Raw genomic sequence first — 20,013 nt, 5'->3', positions numbered from 1 at the left:
CCAACTTTCAAGTCGAAAAAAACCTTTACCCCGTGGGACTTTATCCATCGACAACACTCTTACAGCGCGTCTCCGGGTTACTCCCATGCTAAGATAACGGTTGTCAGTTTTCAAACTGCTACCCGGAACCTCGAAAAGTTCAAAAGGTTCCGCCAATCTTGGCGCCATTTTCGGGCGATTTGAGCGGTAACTTATCCTTAGTCATTTTTACCGCTTAGGGTTTTCGACACGTGTCAGCCATCCAACGGTGCGACGCTTGCGTTCCGACCACAGGATGCGGAGCACGAATCTCCTCCCTTCGGCCTATAAATATCCGCCGTTCACCCCTAATCACCCCATTCGCCCCCTCTTCACCTCTCAGCACAGCGCCGCCTCCGAGCTCCTCCTCCGCCGCACCGGAGTCCGCCGGAAGTTCACCGGAGCCTCGTCGCCGCCGTCTGCTGTTCTTCGTGTTCTTAACTTCAGCGAGCCACCGTAGCGAAACCTCGTCATCGGCGACTCCGACCACCGCAGATTCCATTCCGGTGAAGCCCTTCAAGCTTTGCCTTCTCGCCGTAGTCGGTAGGGATGATTAGGATGTAAACGTTGGATCCGGCTAAATTCAGTTAACCCGCATTCTCTTTGTAGATGTGTTCGTCGACTCCGCCTCCCTCTACGTCCGAACCTATAATGGCGATGCCAATCTCCTCCGCCCCTCCTCCCTTCGCCCCAGTCCAGCTGGAGCCTCAAAAGGACTCTGGCAAGGACGTCGAGGGGTCTTCGGCGAACCCGGAAGAAACTACCGGGGCCGAACAAGCTGAGAAGAAGGCGGAAGAAGCCGCCACCAAGAAATCCAAGGCTCGCTCGCGAGATAACGAAGCCAAGGGAAAGTGGTGGCCATGCACCACCACGGAAACCGAGCTCCGCAACCTCGAGGCTGAGGGATTCTTAAAGCCCGGGTCTTGGTGTACAATTCCGGGCGCCCTAACTCCAGTTCCCGAAGCCGGAGAATGGGTGGTGACCAAGGCGCTCGTCAAACGAGGCTTCTCTCTTCCGCCCAGCGACTTCTTCCTAAAAATCCTGAAGGCATACGAGCTGCAGCCTCCCCACATTTCTCCGAACAGCATCCTCGCCATCAGCAACCATGTGGCGCTGTGCGAAGGCCACCTCCGGGTATCCCCGGAACTCTCCCTCTTCCAATTTTACTTCTCCGTCAAAAAGGAGAAAGTATCACAGACTTCCACGCTTGCCACCTGTGGTGGCATCACCTTCAAGCTCCGCCCCGGGCGCGTGTACCTGCACACGGACCGTCACGAATCTGTGCGGTACTGGTCCGAGAACTTCTTCTACCTGAAGGACGTTGCCGATCCGGCTTCCCCGAAGGTGCTGCCGGACTTCAAGGACAGCCCCCCAGCGAGACTCCGGCCTGGACTCAGTGCCCTCACCTGTCCGAGTGACCTCAACTGACTCGGGCAGTTAGGCGGATCTGCAAGCTCATGGAGGAAGGCCTGTCGAGGAAGGACCTCACGATGTCTTGGTTCACTAAGCGGATCCAGCCCCTACAACATCGGGACCGCCTGTTGTTCCAGTACACGGGGCGCGACGACTCTATGCACGCCTCCAAGGACAACCTCTCCGCCGACGCCTTGGATAAACGGATCCGAGTGCTGATCAAAGTGTCGCGTGATCTCCGGATACATGTGTGCAACATTGACATCCACACCAATGGCTCCGGGACCGCGGTACGTTTTTCTTTGTCTCGACCATCAGTTCCTTTTAGTCTTTGTGAAATTCGTCTAAGTGTTGGTTGTGTGGTTCAGCTTGAAGCCCTCGAGGAAAAGGACCTCAGAAACCTCACCCGGGTCCCTCACGCGGGCAACACCGACCCGGAGGTCGCGTCCGACGCGGAGGCTCCCGAAGCTCCGGCTCCCTCCAAGAGAAAGAGGGGTGCTTCCTCCGGCTCCGGCCCAGCCGCCAAACGCGCCCGCGACGTGCCCAGCACCGCGGCAACCCGGAAGGCGGAGGCGGAGAAGAAGCGCCTCAAACTCATCGACACCAGCAACCAGTCCCATCCCAACATCCACCAGTTCTTCATGTCGTCCGCGTAAGTACTTGATTTCCGGCTAAAAATATTTCGCTCTGGAAAGTCAGCATATACTAAGTAGTATGCCTCCCTTATCTTGCAGCAAAAACCCCGGAAACAAGCCCCCCAGGAACCCCAAGAAGAAGGCCAAGCCATCTTCGGCCACAATGCATGTTACCCCGCAAGCGGAGGCTCCGCCAAAGCCTTCCTCATCCGGTGCCACAAATCCGAAGGATGTCATCAACCTAGATGATCTTCCCGAGGATCCCACTGCTGAATCTGGTCAGGGCGGCTCCGGCAAAGGCGATTCCAGAAAAAAAGCTTCCTCGTCTCATCCTCCACCCGAGCAACAAGACATTACTTAGGCTGAAGCTACGGCTCATGATGCCGAACATAAACTACCACTAAGTGGTGCGACTGCTACGCCCCAGACGCACCCACATTTGTTTCCGGTTCTCCAAAAAGCTCCCCTCTCTCAACGCCACGCGGAGATGTCGCGTCTGATGAATGAGGTATGGGGGAACCCGGAGACGGAAGAGCAGATGCTGGCGAAGCTCGAGGGGGAGATCAAGGTCTTCTTTGCTCAGCACAAGCACGTGCGCCAGGTAACACTAGCCCCCAAGCATTGGGTTGGACATTTCTCCGAATAACATGTATGATTCGATGCTTAAAATGTGCACCTTAGCGGAAACTTTAAAATTTTCCCAGCATAAGGATTTAAACTTCTCACCAGCCCCCAGAATTTTAAATTTCCGGCTAACTTCTGCCTGCTTCTCAGAACACTCGGAAGCTGCACGAAGACCTGCGCGTCCATGTGTTGGAGCAGAAGACAGAGATAGAAGGACTGCGCCAGAGCTACGCGGATAGCCAGAAAGCTATCACAATCCTGGAGACCCGCGTAAAAAATTACGAGGGTAAGAACTCCGGGTTGCCCCTTAAGCTTATCAATGCGTGTCTGATATGAACAAGTGTAGTGTATAACTGATTGGTTTTTTTCTTTCCGCCTTACAGAAGAAATTTCCAAGCGCCCCTCCATTGATGCCCTTTCCGCCCAAGTCAAGGTCTTGGAAGCCAAGAATGAGTCCCTCAAGAAATTCCGTAAGGAATCCTCCGAGGAAGAAACCAAAAAGAAAAAGGAGCTCATGGAGAAGCACACTCAAGATATGGCGGCTGTTGCCGAAAACCTCAAGAAGAGCCAGAATCGGATCAAGACCTTGGTGGGAAAAAATAAAGCTTACGAGACGGAGGCGGAGGCCATCGACAAATTGATCTTCCGTCAGGACTCTTTTGTGTGATTCCGGCTTCCTCATTTTGTACTTCGACCGTGGAAGAAACTGATCCTACTCTCTTTGCAGCGACTCTTGGCTTTGAATGGACAAAAGAATCGACCCTCAACAGGTCTGAAGCCTATGAAGAAGCACGTAATTCAATCGATGATCTCTTCGAAGCGTGTCGCGGAATCGCCAAATCGCTGTCCTTGAAGAGAGCCGGAACTACGCTGATCGACACCATGTCCAAGCTGATGCGTCAGGTGCCGAAGCTCATCAAGGACTGGCAAGAGTCTTCCGCACGCGGAGTCGCTTCCCTCACGCTGGCAACGTGCAAAGCGCTCTTCCCAACCATGAACTTCGCGGATGTTGCGCGCGGAGCTCCCAAAGGCACCAACATGAGAGCCGCTCTCGCGGAGACCCAAAGGTATGATCGATTGTTTGCCGGACAAGTGAACCACTCGTTCTGGTACAACAAGTACAATCTGCCCGAGGGTTTCTCCGACGCAGAGGATGAAGAAGAGGAAGCTGCTGAGGAAGCTGCTGAGGAGGGTTCCGGGTCCAGCGCAAATCATTCCGAGGAAGGCTCCGGCGATGGCTCCGCCTACAATGCTTCAGATGATGACCAGGACTCCGAGTGAACCCTATCAAATAATTTAAACAGATGTATCATTTTGGCCCCAGAGTGGGTTTGTAATATATAACTTAAGTATTTGTGAGTAGCTAGGAACGAAACAATTGCATGTGGGCGGAAGAAACTTATCCTGTTGTCCGTTATATATATATATATATATATATATATATATATATACAACGCGGATTTTCTAACCGCATGGCTAGCTGTGCACACATGGACAACCGTTTGATAAAGGGAGCATGATTGACACTTGATGATTTTGGATACTTCACATTGTTTTGGGCACTTAACCGTTGTCATGCATCTCCGTCAAAATGCATGCACTTGGCTGGGAGCAAAAACAACACGTATAGTCTAATAGAGTGGAATACCACGAGGTTTAGCGTGTGTCATTGCTGGGCAAGAGAAAACATGTGACAAGAGCCTACACTCTTTATTCTGGCTGACAAGAGTCTACACTCCTTATTCTCGCTGACAAGAGCCTACACTCCTTATTCTGGCTGATAAGAGTCTACACTCCTTATTGTCGATGACAAGAGTCTACCCTGTCGTGATCTTTCATCTTTTTTCGTGTGGAGAACAGGGCAGCAACCACTTCATCTTGTTGTGCTTCTAGTTTTAGACCTTTTCTCGCCGGTGCTTGCGTGCGTCTGCACTTTCCCTTGCATTGTTAAATTCTGAAGAAACTTCCATTTTTTTATTCTTCAGACAATCAGACAGATAAAACATGTTCAGGGTTGCTCTGTAGAGATAAGGCTAAGGACTTCCATAGTACTGCCTAACATAAGCTACTCTAACGATATGATGTTGTCGAGTCGAGAGATAAGGTTGGAGCCTCCGAAGTTGGTCTGAGAACTACAGATGAGGCTTACTGAAGTGGTCAGAAAAAAAAAGTTGAGGCCTCCTAAACTGGTTCAAAAAATAAAAGCTGAAGCCTCCCAAATTAATTCAAAATATAAATGTTGAGCCTACTAAACCAGTTTAAAATATATAGTTATGCCATCCTAAACTGGCCCAAAAAGTATACTTCTGGCCTCCTAACCCGGTCCAGAAAAAATATCAAGGCGAAGCCTCCGAAACGGGTGTGAGTTGAAACTTGAAAGTATTTGCCTGAATATGTCTGAAACTAGAGCTGTTGAGAATGAGGGGGCATGCATTGCTGGTCATAAACTAGTTGAAGCCTCCTAAACTGGTCCGAAAAGATTAGTTGTAGCCTCCTACCCTGGTCATAAGCAGTAGTTGTGGCCTCTAAAACTGGTCCAGGAAAAAAAGAAGTTAAAGGCTCCGAAACTGGTCTGAATTAAAAGCATTTGTCTGAATAAGTCTGAAACTAGTGGTGTTGAGAATGAGGGGCAATGCATCGCATGATGAAAATTCAGGACCAGAAAAACAACAATTGTTCACATGCCCTGCCTCTGATGATGCTAAAGCGATCACTCGATCAGTCCCCATGTGGACAAAACAATTCCTCTCATGTGGCTTGGTATAATTTCGATTTACAAAGTGTGTATAATTAATTAGCCTTTGCACACTTGTTGCCCCTATGCTGTGACACGAACTTGTTCGTCTCCTCCTTTACCAAAAAAAATAAATAATGAAAGAAAGAAATGAATCTTGCCATCACAAGAAGAACAACAAATCAAGAAGAAGAAGTGAGGAAGTGAAGCAAGCATGGAAGAAGAAGGCCTAATCTAGCACGAAGGAGCTGTAGAGCTGAGTGTCAGGGCAGGAGGCTTCGCGCGTGCTCGAGCGCGTGGGAGAACTTAGTGGGGTTGAGGGTGACGCTCTGCTTGTCGAGGTAGACGGTCTTGATGGCGTCCCAACCCTTCTTGTGCACGTCGTAGGGGTGATGCAGGTAGAAATGGTCTTTCGGGTGAGGTTCTCGACCGAGCTCTCCTCCAGTGACACATTGTACTCCATGCAGGTGACGTCCATGTCCTTGGCCGGGTCCTGGAAGGTGACCCGCGACAGCCACTCCAGCCCGCCGAATGGCACCACCTGCACCAGCACGGCGCGGCTGGGGAGGAACACCATGTTGGTGAGGCCGGCGCCGTGCACCCCCATAATGACGTCGGCGGAGTTGACGAGGCGCACGAAGTTGGGCATGTCCGTGTGGTTGTCCGGCTCGGCGATGCGCACGTCGAACTAGGCTATCGCGGCGGCGTGCGCCATGGTGCACTCATTGAGGAAGCGGCGGGAGGATTTCCAGGAGATGATGAGGAGCCGGGGCTTGATGTGTGAGGCGACGTCGCGCTTGAGGTGGAAGGTGCGGCGGAGGAGGCGCTTGAAGTCAGCGACGGTCGACTCGCCGCCCGGGGAGCAGGTGGCGTCGATGCCCATGGTGCGGTGGACGGTGCACGGGAAGCAGTGCACCTCCTGGTCGTTGTCGACGTCGATGACGTCGTAGTTGGAGAGGTGGCGGAAGAGCGGCGTGAACTTGTCCAGCCACCAGTCCTTGATGTCCGTCAGCTGCACCTCGCCGCCGAAGTGGTGGGTGCTGGTGAAGAGCGGCACCAGCACGTACCTTCGAACACAGAAAAGGGGTTTGGGTCTGGATGGAATCAGGACTGAAGTCACAAATCACTTGGCTGGGTAGATAGTTGCTTGTGGATTCAAACGGGTCTGCATCTAATACTATGATTAGGGTGTTCTTGGATATATCAGCAAGTGGCTAGAATGTAACTCCGTAGTGTGAGCAGGAAGAACCTAGGCAAAACATATTATGCTAAACTGCACCGAGCAGGAAAAGCTTCGGCTAGTCAACTCTGGCTGCGTTTGGCGAAACAGAAAAGGATACAACGAATTTGAGTTACCACGTTGATTCCACTCTAAAAACTACCAGGTTTCGTGTACCGGCGTTGCTCCAACATAAAACCTACTCCAACACACACATGCATCCTCCAATGAGCTGGACTTGCCACTTTATTATTTCATGTACGTCACAACGCTGCCTACCTTAGCATTTATCTGCTAGGATAGTCCTTGAGCACCATGTGTTCACCTGCTTGCCACGGTATGAGTGGATCATGCAATTTTGAAAATAAACCGGCGGGACATGTGGTAACAAGATACAACAAAAGATAGCTGAAAATTTTGCGTGTGTAACTGCTTGTATCATGCAAGAGAATATTTCCATTGTTGTGGCAAAAGAATCATCTGTATGCCTCAATCGCGCACATGCATTTTCATGGACCATTGCCTACCGGCATTAGCATGTGGAGACTCTTGCTGGTTGAAACGTCCATCCACACTGCCTGCAAAATCAATACCGGGATCGCATGTGGTGTGCTGATTGGTTTCACATGCAACAATGTGTGTGGGTTCCTGTCTTGCGGTTAAGACGTTGCATGGCACATACTCTTGGTGTGACGGAAATTCCTGCCGGCGTTGGAATCTTCAGCCCAACATGCATGCTCTCCATATCAACTATGGTGTAGATCAACGCTATGAGGGGTGTGCACAGCTATGCACCAAGTCATGTGGCTATTTCCCATATATATATATATATATATATGCATGTTTCGTCTATTTGGAAAGCAAGTGCTGGCTTATAAATTTTCCGGCTCACTCACTTGACCTTCCATGAGCCGGAAGACCTTTGGCCGGAAACACTCGCCTGCGGCGACGAAGCCCAATGACAATCCGTCAATAACCGCGGAAACAAGCCCCCAGCCAAGGTGTCGGAAGTCGCTGCCAGGAATCCATGAGTTCGCAACGGAGAATTTTTCCGCCAGAAAACTTCAACTTACGTCCTAAAGGACGATTTTGAAAATCACAATTTTCATACGCGCCTTGGCGGAAAGATCCAACTCTGCGGTTTTAGTCAGAAAACATACACGATCCGAAAATGAAAAACTAAAGGAGGTAGAAGACTCTAAGAGTGAACCATATGCTTTATTTCATTGATCATGTATCATAGATATTACAGGGTATGTAATGTGGAAAATGCTAAGTGTGGAAAGGACGTAGCTGTGCTATATTCTAGGGATGATCTGTTTCATCATAAATGTCATCAGATCCTCTCGTTTGCGTTTTCGGTACCAGTTGTCAGGTCTATCCTTTAGTTCCCAGAAATCAACAAGGTAGTATGATCTGTTGTGAAGCACTTTGCTTATGACGAAGGGTCCTTCCCATGGAGTTTGCAACTTATGATCTTTCACCTGGTGAAGGCGGAGGACTATGTCTCCGACCATGAACGAGCGGTTCCGAACTCGACGGTTGTGATAGCGTCGGAGTTTCTGCTAGTAAATGGTGGAGCGTTGGTCAGCTAAATTCCGAGCTTCTTCCATCAGGTCCACAGATAGCTGTCGAGCCTCGTCAGCAGTTTCTTCATCGTAGGCGGAAACTCACGGCGAATCGTGGATGATGTCAGTGGGGAGCACAGCTTCAGATCCGTATACCAGGAAGAAAGGAGTAAATCCGGTTGACCTGTTAGGGGTAGTTCGTAAACTCCACAAAACAGAGTCTAACTCATCAGCCCAAGCTCCGGCTGCGCGTCGCAGCGGTTCTTCGAGGCGAGGTTTGATTCCGCCTAGTATAAGGCCGTTGGCTCATTCAACCTGACCATTGGATTGTTGGTGTGCCACAGATGCAAGGTCAAGCCGGATCCCTACGTCATGGCAATAATCCTTGAGTTCTCCTTGTGCAAAGTTTGTGCCATTGTCTGTGATTATGCTGTGTGGGATGCCGAATCTCGTTACGAGGCTGCATACAAATTTTAGTGTCATAGCACCATCGGCTTTTCTCACTGGCTTTGCCTCGATCCACTTACTGCACCTGTCAATAGCTACCAGGAGGTATTCATGACCACCAGGAGACGATTTATTTAGTTTCCCAACCATATCGAGCCCCCAGACCGCAAACGACCAGGTGATAGGGATGGAGCGTTTGGTTGAGTAGCGTAGTACTGACAACCTCGACAAGTTTTTACCAGCTTTTTAGCATCTTCTTTAGCTGTGAGCCAATAAAATCCAAGTCGAAAAGCTTTTGCAACTAGCGACCTGGGGGCGGCGTGATGCCCGCAATCCCCTGCATGGATCTCTCTGAGGATTTCAATGCCATCTTGATTCGAGACGCATTTGAGAAATACCCCGTTTGCACTTCGTTTGTAGAGTTGTCCATCAACGATTGTGTAGGATCTCGCTCGTCTGATGATCTGTCGTGCGAGGACCTCGTGCTCCGGCAACTTTCGATCAATGAGGTAGTCCAAGAACGGTTGTGTCCAGGCCGGAATGATAGCCATCACTTCCTTAGCCGGAGATACTGCCAGATCTGGGTTTTCCGGGTTCGCGCCCTTCACCGAGGGTATCCGTAGATGCTCGAGGAAAATGCCAGGCGGAATTGGTTTCCTGCCGGATCCGAGCTTGGACAGCATATCTGCCGCTGTGTTATCGTCTCCCCTGACGTACTTGACTTCGTATCCGAGGAAACACTTGGCGATCTCGTCAACTTCGTCTCTGTAAGCCGCCATGATGGAGTTTCTGGCATTCCAGGTTCCGGCTACTTGTTGTGCCACCAGGTCGGAATCTCCGCAGCATATGATGTGCTTGATCCCAATTTCCTTAGCGATGCGCAGACCGTGTAGTAGAGCCTCGTATTCCGCCATATTGTTTGTAGCTTTGAAGTGAATTTGTAAGACGTATTGCAGTTCTTCTCCGGTAGGTGACTTCAGGGTGACTCCAGCCCCCGAGCCTTGATGTTGCTTGGTTTTGGAGATATGCCCAAGAGGCAATAATAAAATGGTTATTATAATATATCTTTGTGTTTATGATAATGTTTACATACCATGCTATAATTGTATTAACCGAAACATTGATACATGTGTGTTATGTGAACAACAAAGAGTCCCTAGTAAGCCTCTTGTATAACTAGCTTGTTGATTAATAGATGATCATGGTTCGTGATCATGAACATTGGATGTTATTAATAACAAGATTATGTCATTATATGAATGATGTAATGGACACACCCAATTAAGCGTAGCATAAGATCACGTCATTAAGTTATTTGCTATAAGCTTTCGATACATAGTTACCTAGTCCTTTCGACCATGAGATCATGTAAATCACTTATACCGGAAAGGTACTTTGATTACATCAAACGTCAGTGCGTAAATGGCTGGTTATAAAGGTGGGATTAAGTATCCGGAAAGTATGAGTTGAGGCATATGGATCAACAGTGGGATTTGTCCATCCCGATGACGGATAGATATACTCTGGGCCCTCTCGGTGGAATGTCGTCTAATGCCTTGCAAGCATATGAATAAGTTCATAAGAGACCACATACCACGGTACGAGTAAAGAGTACTTGTCAGGAGACGAGGTTGAACAAGGTATAGAGTGATACCGATGATCAAACCTCGGACAAGTAAAATATCGCGTGACAAAGGGAATTGGTATCGTATGTAAATGGTTCATTCGATCACTAAGTCATCGTTGAATATGTGGGATCCATTATGGATCTCCAGATCCCGCTATTGGTTATTGGTCGGAGAGAAGTCTCAACCATGTCTACATAGTTCGCGAACCGTAGGGTGACACACTTAAGGTTTGATGTCGTTTAAGTAGATATGGAAATATGGAATTGAGTTCGAAGTTTTGTTCGGAGTCTCGGATGGGATCAGGACATCACGAGGAGGTCCAGAATGGTCCGGAGAATAAGATTCATATATAGGAAGTCATTTTCTAGGTTTGAAAATGATCCGGTATTTTCTCTGGAAGGTTCTAGAAGGTTCTAGAAAAGTCCGGAATAAATAAGCATGGAAGGTGGTGTCCCAGAGGGACTCCACCCACCTTGGCCGGCCAGCCTAAGGGAGGAGGAGTCCCAAGTGGAATCCTCCCCATGGTGGCCGGCCACCCCACCAAAGGAAAAGGGGGAGTCCCACTCCCCCTAGGTTTGGTCATATGGAAGGTTTTATGTTGGGGTCTTATTCGGAGACTTTTGACCTAATCCTTGGGGCTTCCACCTATATAAAGAGGGGACGGGAGGGGCTGGCCGGCCACACCAAGACCACCATGGCCGCACCCCTCAAGGATGCCCTAGCCGGCGCGCCCTCTCCCAAACCCTAGCGGTTCCCTCCTACCCCTCTCTCCCACATAGCTTAGGCGAAGCTCTGTCGGAGATCTCCACCACCACCGCCACCACGCCGTCGTGCTGCCGGGATTCCGAGGAGGATCTACTACTTCCGCTGCCCGCTGGAACGGGGAGAAGGACGTCGTCTTCATCAACACCGAACGTGTGACCGAGTACGGAGGTGCTGCCCGATTGTGGCACCGTCAAGATCTTCTACGCGCTTTTGAAAGCGAGCAAGTGATCGTCTACCGCAACAACGAGAGCCTCCTCTTGTAGGCTTTGGAAATCTTCAAGGGTTAGTCTCGTTCATCCCCTCGTTGCTCCCATCTTCTAGATTGCATCTTGGCTTGGATTGCGTTCTCGCGGTAGGAAATTTTTTGTTTTCTATGCTACGAATCCCTACAGTGGTATCAGAGCCGTGTCTATGCATAGATGGTTGCACGATTAGAACACAATGTTTTTGTGGGCGTTGATGCTTATGTTGTCATTAGTTTGAGTACTTTGCATCTTTGTGGCATAGTGGGATGAAGCGGCTCGGGCTAACTTTACATGACCGCGTTCATGAGATTTGCTCCACGCTCGACATGCAACTTGTATTGCATAAGTGGCTTTGCGGGTGTCTGTCTCTCCTACTATAGTGAAGATTCAATTTACTCTTCTATTGACAACACTAGTATCACCGTTGTGGTTCATGTTCGTAGGTAGATTAGATCTCACTCGAAAACCCTAAACCACGTAAAATATGCAAACCAAATTAGAGACGTCTAACTTGTTTTTGCAGGGTTTGGTGATGTGATATGGCCATGTTGTGATGATGAATATGTATGAGATGATCATTATTGTATTGTGGCAACCGGAAGGAGCCTTATGGTTGTCTTTAAATTTCATGTTGAGTAGTATTTCAAAATAGTTGTAATAGTTGCTACATGAGGTGAACAACCATGAAGACGGCGCCATGGACCTTGACGCTAAGCCGACGATGATGGAGATCATGCCCGTTGCTGATGGAGATCATGTCCGTGCTTCGGAGATGAAGATCGAAGGCGCAAAGACTAAAAGGCCATATCATATCACATATGAATTGCATGTGATGTTAATCCTTTATGCATCTTATTTTGCTTAGAACGCGATGGTAGCATTATAAGATGATCCCTCACATTAATATCAAGATAATAAAGTGTTCTCCCCTCGTATGCACCGTTGCACAGTTTGTCGTTTCGAAGCATCTCGTGATGATCGGATGTGATAGACTCAACGTTCACATACAACGGGTGTAAGCCATGTTGCACACGCGGAATACTTGGGTTTGCTTGACGAGCCTAGCATGTACAAACATGGCCTCGGGACAACGGAAACCGAAAGGTTGAACACGAGTCATATGGATGATATGATCAACATGTTGATGTTCACCATTGAAGCTACATCATCTCACGTGATGATCGGTTTTGATGTAGTGGATTTGGATCGTGTACCACTTAACAACTATGAGGGATGTTGTATTAAGTGGGAGTTCATTAGTAATTAGATTAAAACATGAACTAATTATCATAAACATAGTCTGAGTAGTATTTTGAATTAATTTTGTAGTATTGGCATCCGTTTTCTACCATGCGCTAGTCTTGTAATTGAGATAGAAATACTGTTAAAATCTGACAAGAAACTTTACGGACTGGTACCGTATTGTTAAAGAATCAAGAAATGATTAAGTCCTATTGCAAACTTTTAGTAAACCTCACATTGTTGATTCAAAGAGCTATGGTTTTGAATTAGTACCTAAAGTTATCTTGTCTCCGTGAAACTTGAAGTTCAAATCTAATTGAAAAGTAAGGAGCTGAAAATTTTGTTTTCAGAAATAATCAAGGTATGAGATATATGTGATATCTAAGACCTTATTGCAAGATGATAGAATATAATTTGGTGAGACTACATAAACTCATAAGTTTTATGGGAATGTACGAAGGTTGAAGACGCAAGGCGTCCCAATCCTCCAACTATTGGGGCACTAACGATATTCGCATATCCATGAAATGATCGTCCTTAGTATGCACCGTTGCTAAGACTCGTCGTTTCGAATACTAAGGTATAGATTCTACGTGTACATACAACGGGTGCAAGCCAAATTTGCACATGCGAATACTGAGGTTAAACTTTACGAGCCTAGCATGTACAGACATGGTCTCGGAAAGTCGTCATGAATTGATGGATAAAATTATGAGTGAAATTGTTCATCATATTACAAAGTTACTAATAGTGAAATCTGGAACACTTGTCATATGATGATCAACTTCAAAGTAAGAACCTCAAAGTTATTGGTATTTGACCAACAAACCTAGAAGTTATTGAAGGTGAAGTGTTTTCTGAATAATGAGGAAAGCTAAAAGAGAAACTACAAAAGATATTTTGGCAGAAAGAAAAGAAAAGACTAGAAAGTCTAGCTCAGGTGTATATAAATGATATACATGTTATGGTTGTATTCCTAGTTTGGTCACACAATTAAATTCTTGGGTATTAGTACCATATTGGTTGGTATGAAGTGTCATACAAAACAACGCAATAAAAGAAAACAATGGCCTAAGTGATTGACAGGGAATATGATAGGAATGCACGTCTGGAACAAAAATAAAGTGTTATTATGTTCGTCGTTGGCATTCTATCTAGCCCTTAGAATTTATAATAAAGAACTTAATAATTGTTATTTTGATCTGGTCAAATAAAAACAATGAGTTGTTCAAATTATGACATTACTCCATGTACGATGGATAAGTTATTATAAATCTTAATGGTGAAACACACATACATAACACTGACGCTAAAATGCCATAAGGCAAATGATTTGAATTCCACTTATTTGTGGAACCGCCATTTAGGTCATGTTAGAGAGGAACGCATGAAGGAACTCCATGCTAATGGATTTTTGGAGTCATTCGATTTTTGAATCGTTTGGCGCTTGCAAATCTTTTCTAAAGAGAATGACTGAAATACCGTTCATAGGCCAAGAGTTGAACGGGCAACTAACTTAGTGGAAACATACATGATGATGTATGTGGTTCACTGGGAATAGTTGTGTGCGGGAGATTCTTCTACTTCATGAAAATTTCCAACAATGAATTGAGTATATATGTGGATATATTCGATAAGGAAGAAGTTTGAAACATTTGAATGGATTCAAATAAATTTCAGCATGAGGTGGAAATCATCGTAATAGAAAAGTCAAATATCTATGATTGGATCATGGTGGAAATATTTGAATTACGAGTTTTAGCGAACATCTAAGAGAGTTATGAAATTGTTCTACAACTCACGTTTCTTGGAGTATCATATTGATGATGAAGTATCCGAAAGACGTATCCAAACCTTGTTGGATTAATGATGAGATAAAATAAAATGAAGCCATTATATTTTTGTGAATTATGCTTTAGAGACTACCGCTTTTACACTGAATAGAGCATCATCAATGATCCGTTGAAATGACACCATACGAGTTATGGCATGGGTATGAACCCTAATAGTCCTTTCTTTAAATTTTGGTCTAAGAGTTTACAACCAAAATCGGATGAATGTCTTTGTTGGTTATCCCAAAGAATTGATTGGGAATTCTTTCCACTATGGAGACAAAGACAAAAGTGTTTGTCGATGTTTCTTACTTATTTCCAAGAAATTGTTTTCTAGCGAAGTATTTGAGTGGGAGGACAATAGAACTTGATAAGGTTTATGAACCTTAGCATAATGATCAGAGTAGCGCAGCATCGGAATTGGTTCCGGAAGCAGCCACGACGATCATGGCTCCCATGACTACAAAGTGTTTTAGCCATGGAGATCGAAGTACATATTGAACCTTGTAGGTATGGTTTACTTTGTGATCAAATAAATGATTTGTGGACAAAGGATTGATTTTGAACAAATGATAAACCAACTACAAACAAAGAAGTTATGATGGGCCCTGACTCCGTTAAAATGGCTATGCGCCATGAAATCCAAGATAGGTGAATACTTTTTGAAAGTAAATGGATCTATAAAATTGATGGACTTGGATGGAATATCCTTGAATAAGCTTGACTTGTCGAAAAGTTGTTTACGACAAAGGTCAAAGAGTTGACTACGATAAGATTAGATCTTCCGTAGCAATGCTTATAGTCTATGTGGATTATTCTAGTAATCGCTACATATTTCTTTCATGAGATATGATAGTAGGATGGCAAAATACATTACTTAACAGAAGTGTGTAGTAAAGGTGTATACAAGATACAACCAAGAGTTTTGTTAGTCCGTGGAATACTAGATAGGTATACGAACTTCAAATTGGGTGAAGTAAGTATCGCGGAGTTGGAATCTTCACCGGATGAAATAGTCAAAGAGTTTTTGATTTCATCAGAAACAATGAAGATGCTTGCATTTGCAAGAAATTAAGTGGGAGCGCTGAGACATATTTATAATACTTTATGTAGATGACATATAGTTGATTATAAATAATGTAATTATATACTTGATTATAAAAGATTTCATTGAGAATTAACTTCAATGAAAGAATATGGACTGAAACATATTTAGTGTCAAGATCTATGAAGATAGATTGAAACACATAATAAGTTTAAGTTAAAGTACATAGAAAGGATATTGAAGTAGTTCAATATAGAAATATTAAGAAAATGTTCTTGTCATGTGAAGTTTTAACAAGACTTGAGTGTATCTGACACTCAATGAGTAAAAACACATGAGTGATTTAGATCACAATTAATATGTACACAATCAGATGTCCTGTGCTCTAAAATGTTAGGAGCATATACCAGAATGATTCATGTGATGATCATTGGACAAACAGTAAGAATATCCTTGTGTACTTTAGAAGAACCAAGGATATATAAATAGTTTTGTATGGAGAAATGACAAACAAATCGCTGTAAGGTGTTGCACCGATATTGGTTTTGTCACATATAAAAATAAAATTTCAATCTCAAATTAGGCTAAGTGTTGTTTAAAAGGTAGCACAATGCTAGATTTAGAAGAGTTCTAAATATTGTGACGGATTCTACAAAAGAAGGCAGAATATGTCATTGTTTTGACAATGATCAAGGATGTTAAGTCAAGAAGTTCTTTGAGAACTTGGTGTAGTTCCGATAGTGTCAGAACTTGGAAGCTATATTGTGTATGACAATATTAGTGACATATTTCAGACTGCGGAATTAAGGTTCCACCAGAAGACCAAACATATTTAATGCCGACTCATTTGGAAAATGAGTGATGCGTTAAGACGCAAATGAATTTCAAAATACATACGTTTCCGAGCGTGTCGGATCCGTTGACCGAAACCTCTCCCGTGAGCAAAACATGATAAAGCACCGGAAGGCCAAGGTGTTATATCTTTACAAATGTAAACTAGATTATTGACTCTAGTGCAAGTGGGAGACTCGTTGGAGATATGCCCAAGAGGCAATAATAAAATGGTTATTATAATATATCTTTGTGTTTATGATAATGTTTACATACCATGCTTTAATTGTATTAACCGAAACATTGATACATGTGTGTTATGTGAACAACAAAGAGTCCCTAGTAAGCCTCTTGTATAACAAGCTTGTTGATTAATAGATGATCATGGTTTCGTGATCATGAACAATGGATGTTATTAATAACAAGATTATTTCATTATATGAATGATGTAATGGACACACCCAATTAAGCGTAGCATAAGATCACGTCATTAAGTTATTTGCTATAAGCTTTCGATACATAGTTACCTAGTCCTTTCGACCATGAGATCATGTAAATCACTTATACCGGAAAGGTACTTTGATTACATCAAACGCCACTTGCCTAAATGGGTGGTTATAAAGGTGGGATTAAGTATCCGGAAAATATGAGTTGAGGCATATGGATCAACAGTGGGATTTGTCCATCCCGATGACGGATAGATATACTCTGGGCCCTCTCGGTGGAATGTCGTCTAATGTCTTGCAAGCATATGAATAAGTTCACAAGAGACCACATACCACGGTACGAGTAAAGAGTACTTGTCAGGAGACGAGGTTGAACAAGGTATAGAGTGATACCGATGATCAAACCTCGGACAAGTAAAATATCGCGTGACAAAGGGAATTGGTATCGTATGTAAATGGTTCATTCGATCACTAAGTCATCGTTGAATATGTGGGAGCCATTATGGATCTCCAGATCCCGCTATTGGTTATTGGTCGGAGAGAAGTCTCAACCATGTCTACATAGTTCGCGAACCGTAGGGTGACACACTTAAGGTTTGATGTCGTTTAAGTAGATATGGAAATATGGAATGGAGTTCGAAGTTTTGTTCGGAGTCTCGGATGGGATCCAGGACATCACGAGGAGGTCCGGAATGGTCCGGAGAATAAGATTCATCTATAGGAAGTCATTTTCTAGGTTTGAAAATGATCCGGTATTTTCTCTGGAAGGTTCTAGAAGGTTCTAGAAAAGTCCGGAATAAATAAGCATGGAAGGTGGAGTCCCAGAGGGACTCCACCCACCTTGGCCGGCCAGCCTAAGGGAGGAGGAGTCCCAAGTGGACTCCTCCCCATGGTGGCCGGCCACCCCACCAAAGGAAAAGGGGGAGTCCCACTCCCCCTAGGTTTGGTCATATGGAAGGTTTTATGTTGGGGTCTTATTCGGAGACTTTTGACCTAATCCTTGGGGCTTCCACCTATATAAAGAGGGGAGTGGAGGGGCTGGCCGGCCACACCAAGACCACCATGGCCGCACCCCTCAAGGATGCCCTAGCCGGCGCCCCCTCTCCCAAACCCTAGCGGTTCCCTCCTACCCCTCTCTCCCACATAGCTTAGGCGAAGCTCTGTCGGAGATCTCCACCACCACCGCCACCACGCCGTCGTGCTGCCGGGATTCCGAGGAGGATCTACTACTTCCGCTGCCCGCTGGAACGGGGAGAAGGACGTCGTCTTCATCAACACCGAACGTGTGACCGAGTACGGAGGTGCTGCCCGATTATGGCACCGTCAAGATCTTCTACGCGCTTTTGAAAGCGACAAGTGATCGTCTACCGCAGCAACGAGAGCCTCCTCTTGTAGGCTTTGGAAATCTTCAAGGGTTAGTCTCGTTCATCCCCTCGTTGCTCCCATCTTCTAGATTGCATCTTGGCTTGGATTGCGTTCTCGCGGTAGGAAATTTTTTGTTTTCTATGCTACGAATCCCTAAACTTGGATCCGTCAAAGTACATGACCCAAGCTTCAGGTTCCTGCATAGATGTGCCCTCCGGCGCTTCAGTCCAATCCGCGATGAAATCCGCTAGAACTTGAGACTTGATCGCGGTTCTGGCTTCGTAGTTGATGTCAAAGGCAGATAATTCAATGCCCCACTTTGCTACACGCCATGTTGCGTCGGAGTTGTTGATGATGGTTGACAATGGATCCTTGCTCACCACTGTCACGGGGTGCTCCTGGAAGTAGTGCCTCAGCTTCCGGCTGCCTAGGAATAAGCCATAGGCTAGCTTCTGAAAGTGAGGGTATCTCTGTTTGGATTCCGTCAAGACTTCGCTAACGTAGGGGACAGGCCTTTGGACTCCATGCTCATGACCTTCTTCCTTTCGCACCACCACGATTACTAAGCAGACAACCTTGTTGGAAGCTGCCAAGTAGAGGAACATAGGTTCTGACTCACTTGGAGCTGCCAATATAGGTGGTGAGGAGAGTATGTTCTTCAATCCCTGAAGTGCTTCATCTGCTGCATCGTCCTAGACAAATTTGTCTGTTTTCTTTAGCAGCTTGTATAGGGGTAGGGCCTTCTCGCCAAGACGGCTAACAAATCTACTGATTGCTGCAACACAACCAGTTAATCGTTGCACATCTTTGAGACAAGTTGGCCTCTTGATGTTCAGGATAGCCTTGATCTTTTCCGGGTTAACTTCAATGCCCCTGTGAGAGACAATAAAGCCAAGGAGTTTTCCGGCTGGCACGTGATACGTCTCAAACGTATCCATAATTTCTTATGTTCCATGCTAGTTTTATGACAATACTCACATGTTTTATACATACTTTACATCATTTATATGCATTTTCCGGCACTAAACTATTAACGAGATGCCGAAGAGCCAGTTGATGTTTTCTGTTGTTTTTGGTTTCAGAAAACCTACAAAGGAAATATTCTCGGAATTGGACGAAATTAACGCCCAGGGTTTTATTTTTCCACGGAGCTTCCAGAAGACCGAAGAGCATACGAAGTGGGGCCACGAGGGGCCGTAACCGTAGGGCGGCGTGGCCAGCATGGGGCCCGCGCCGGCCTATGGTGTGGGGCCCCTGCGCCGCCTCCAACTCTACCCTTCCGCCTACTTAAACTCTCCATCGCGAAAACCCTATTACCGAGAGCCACGATACGGAAATAGTTCCAGAGACGCCGCCGCCAATCCCATCTCGGGGGATTCAGGAGATCGCCTCCGGCACCCTGTCGGAGAGGGGAATCATCACCGGAGGGCTCTACATCACCATGCCCGCCTCCGGACTGATGCGTGAGTAGTTTATCCTTGGACTATGGGTCCATAGCAGTAGCTAGATGGTTGTCTTCTCCTCATTGTGCTATCATGTTAGATCTTGTGAACTGCCTATCATGATCAAGATCATCTATTTGTAATGCTACATGTTGTGTTTGTTGGGATCCTATGAATATTGAATACTATGTCAAGTTGATTATCAATCTATCATATATATGTTGTTTATGTTCTTGCATGCTCTCCGTTGCTAGTAGAGGCTCTGGTGAATGTACTAGGACGTCGACTAGAGGGGGGGGGGTGAATAGGCGGTGTATAAAAACTTCTACTTGAGAGCCAAACTAGGCGGAATAAAACTACACATGTGTTTACTAGTTTAGCTCAAGGCCTATCAACTAGGGGTTTGCCTAAGAGCACCAACAACCTATGCTAGCATGATGAGCACAATGTGATAACAAGCTAAGTATAGCACATCAAGCAAGATAGATATAACAAGGTAAAGAGCATAGGTTAA

At 45.8% G+C, this 20,013-nt stretch overlaps 1 pseudogene; it reads right to left on the bottom strand.

The window, feature by feature from the left end:
• Positions 1–5,687: 5,687 nt before the first annotated feature.
• Positions 5,688–20,013, bottom strand: part of LOC124695912 — a 69,517-nt pseudogene continuing 55,191 nt past the window's right edge.

This window comes from Lolium rigidum, chromosome 3 (genome assembly GCF_022539505.1).
Source record: "Lolium rigidum isolate FL_2022 chromosome 3, APGP_CSIRO_Lrig_0.1, whole genome shotgun sequence".
Classification (NCBI taxonomy): Eukaryota; Viridiplantae; Streptophyta; class Magnoliopsida; order Poales; family Poaceae; genus Lolium; species Lolium rigidum.
The sequence above is the reverse complement of the archived record's forward strand: the minus strand, read 5'-3'. Positions and strand labels throughout refer to the sequence as shown.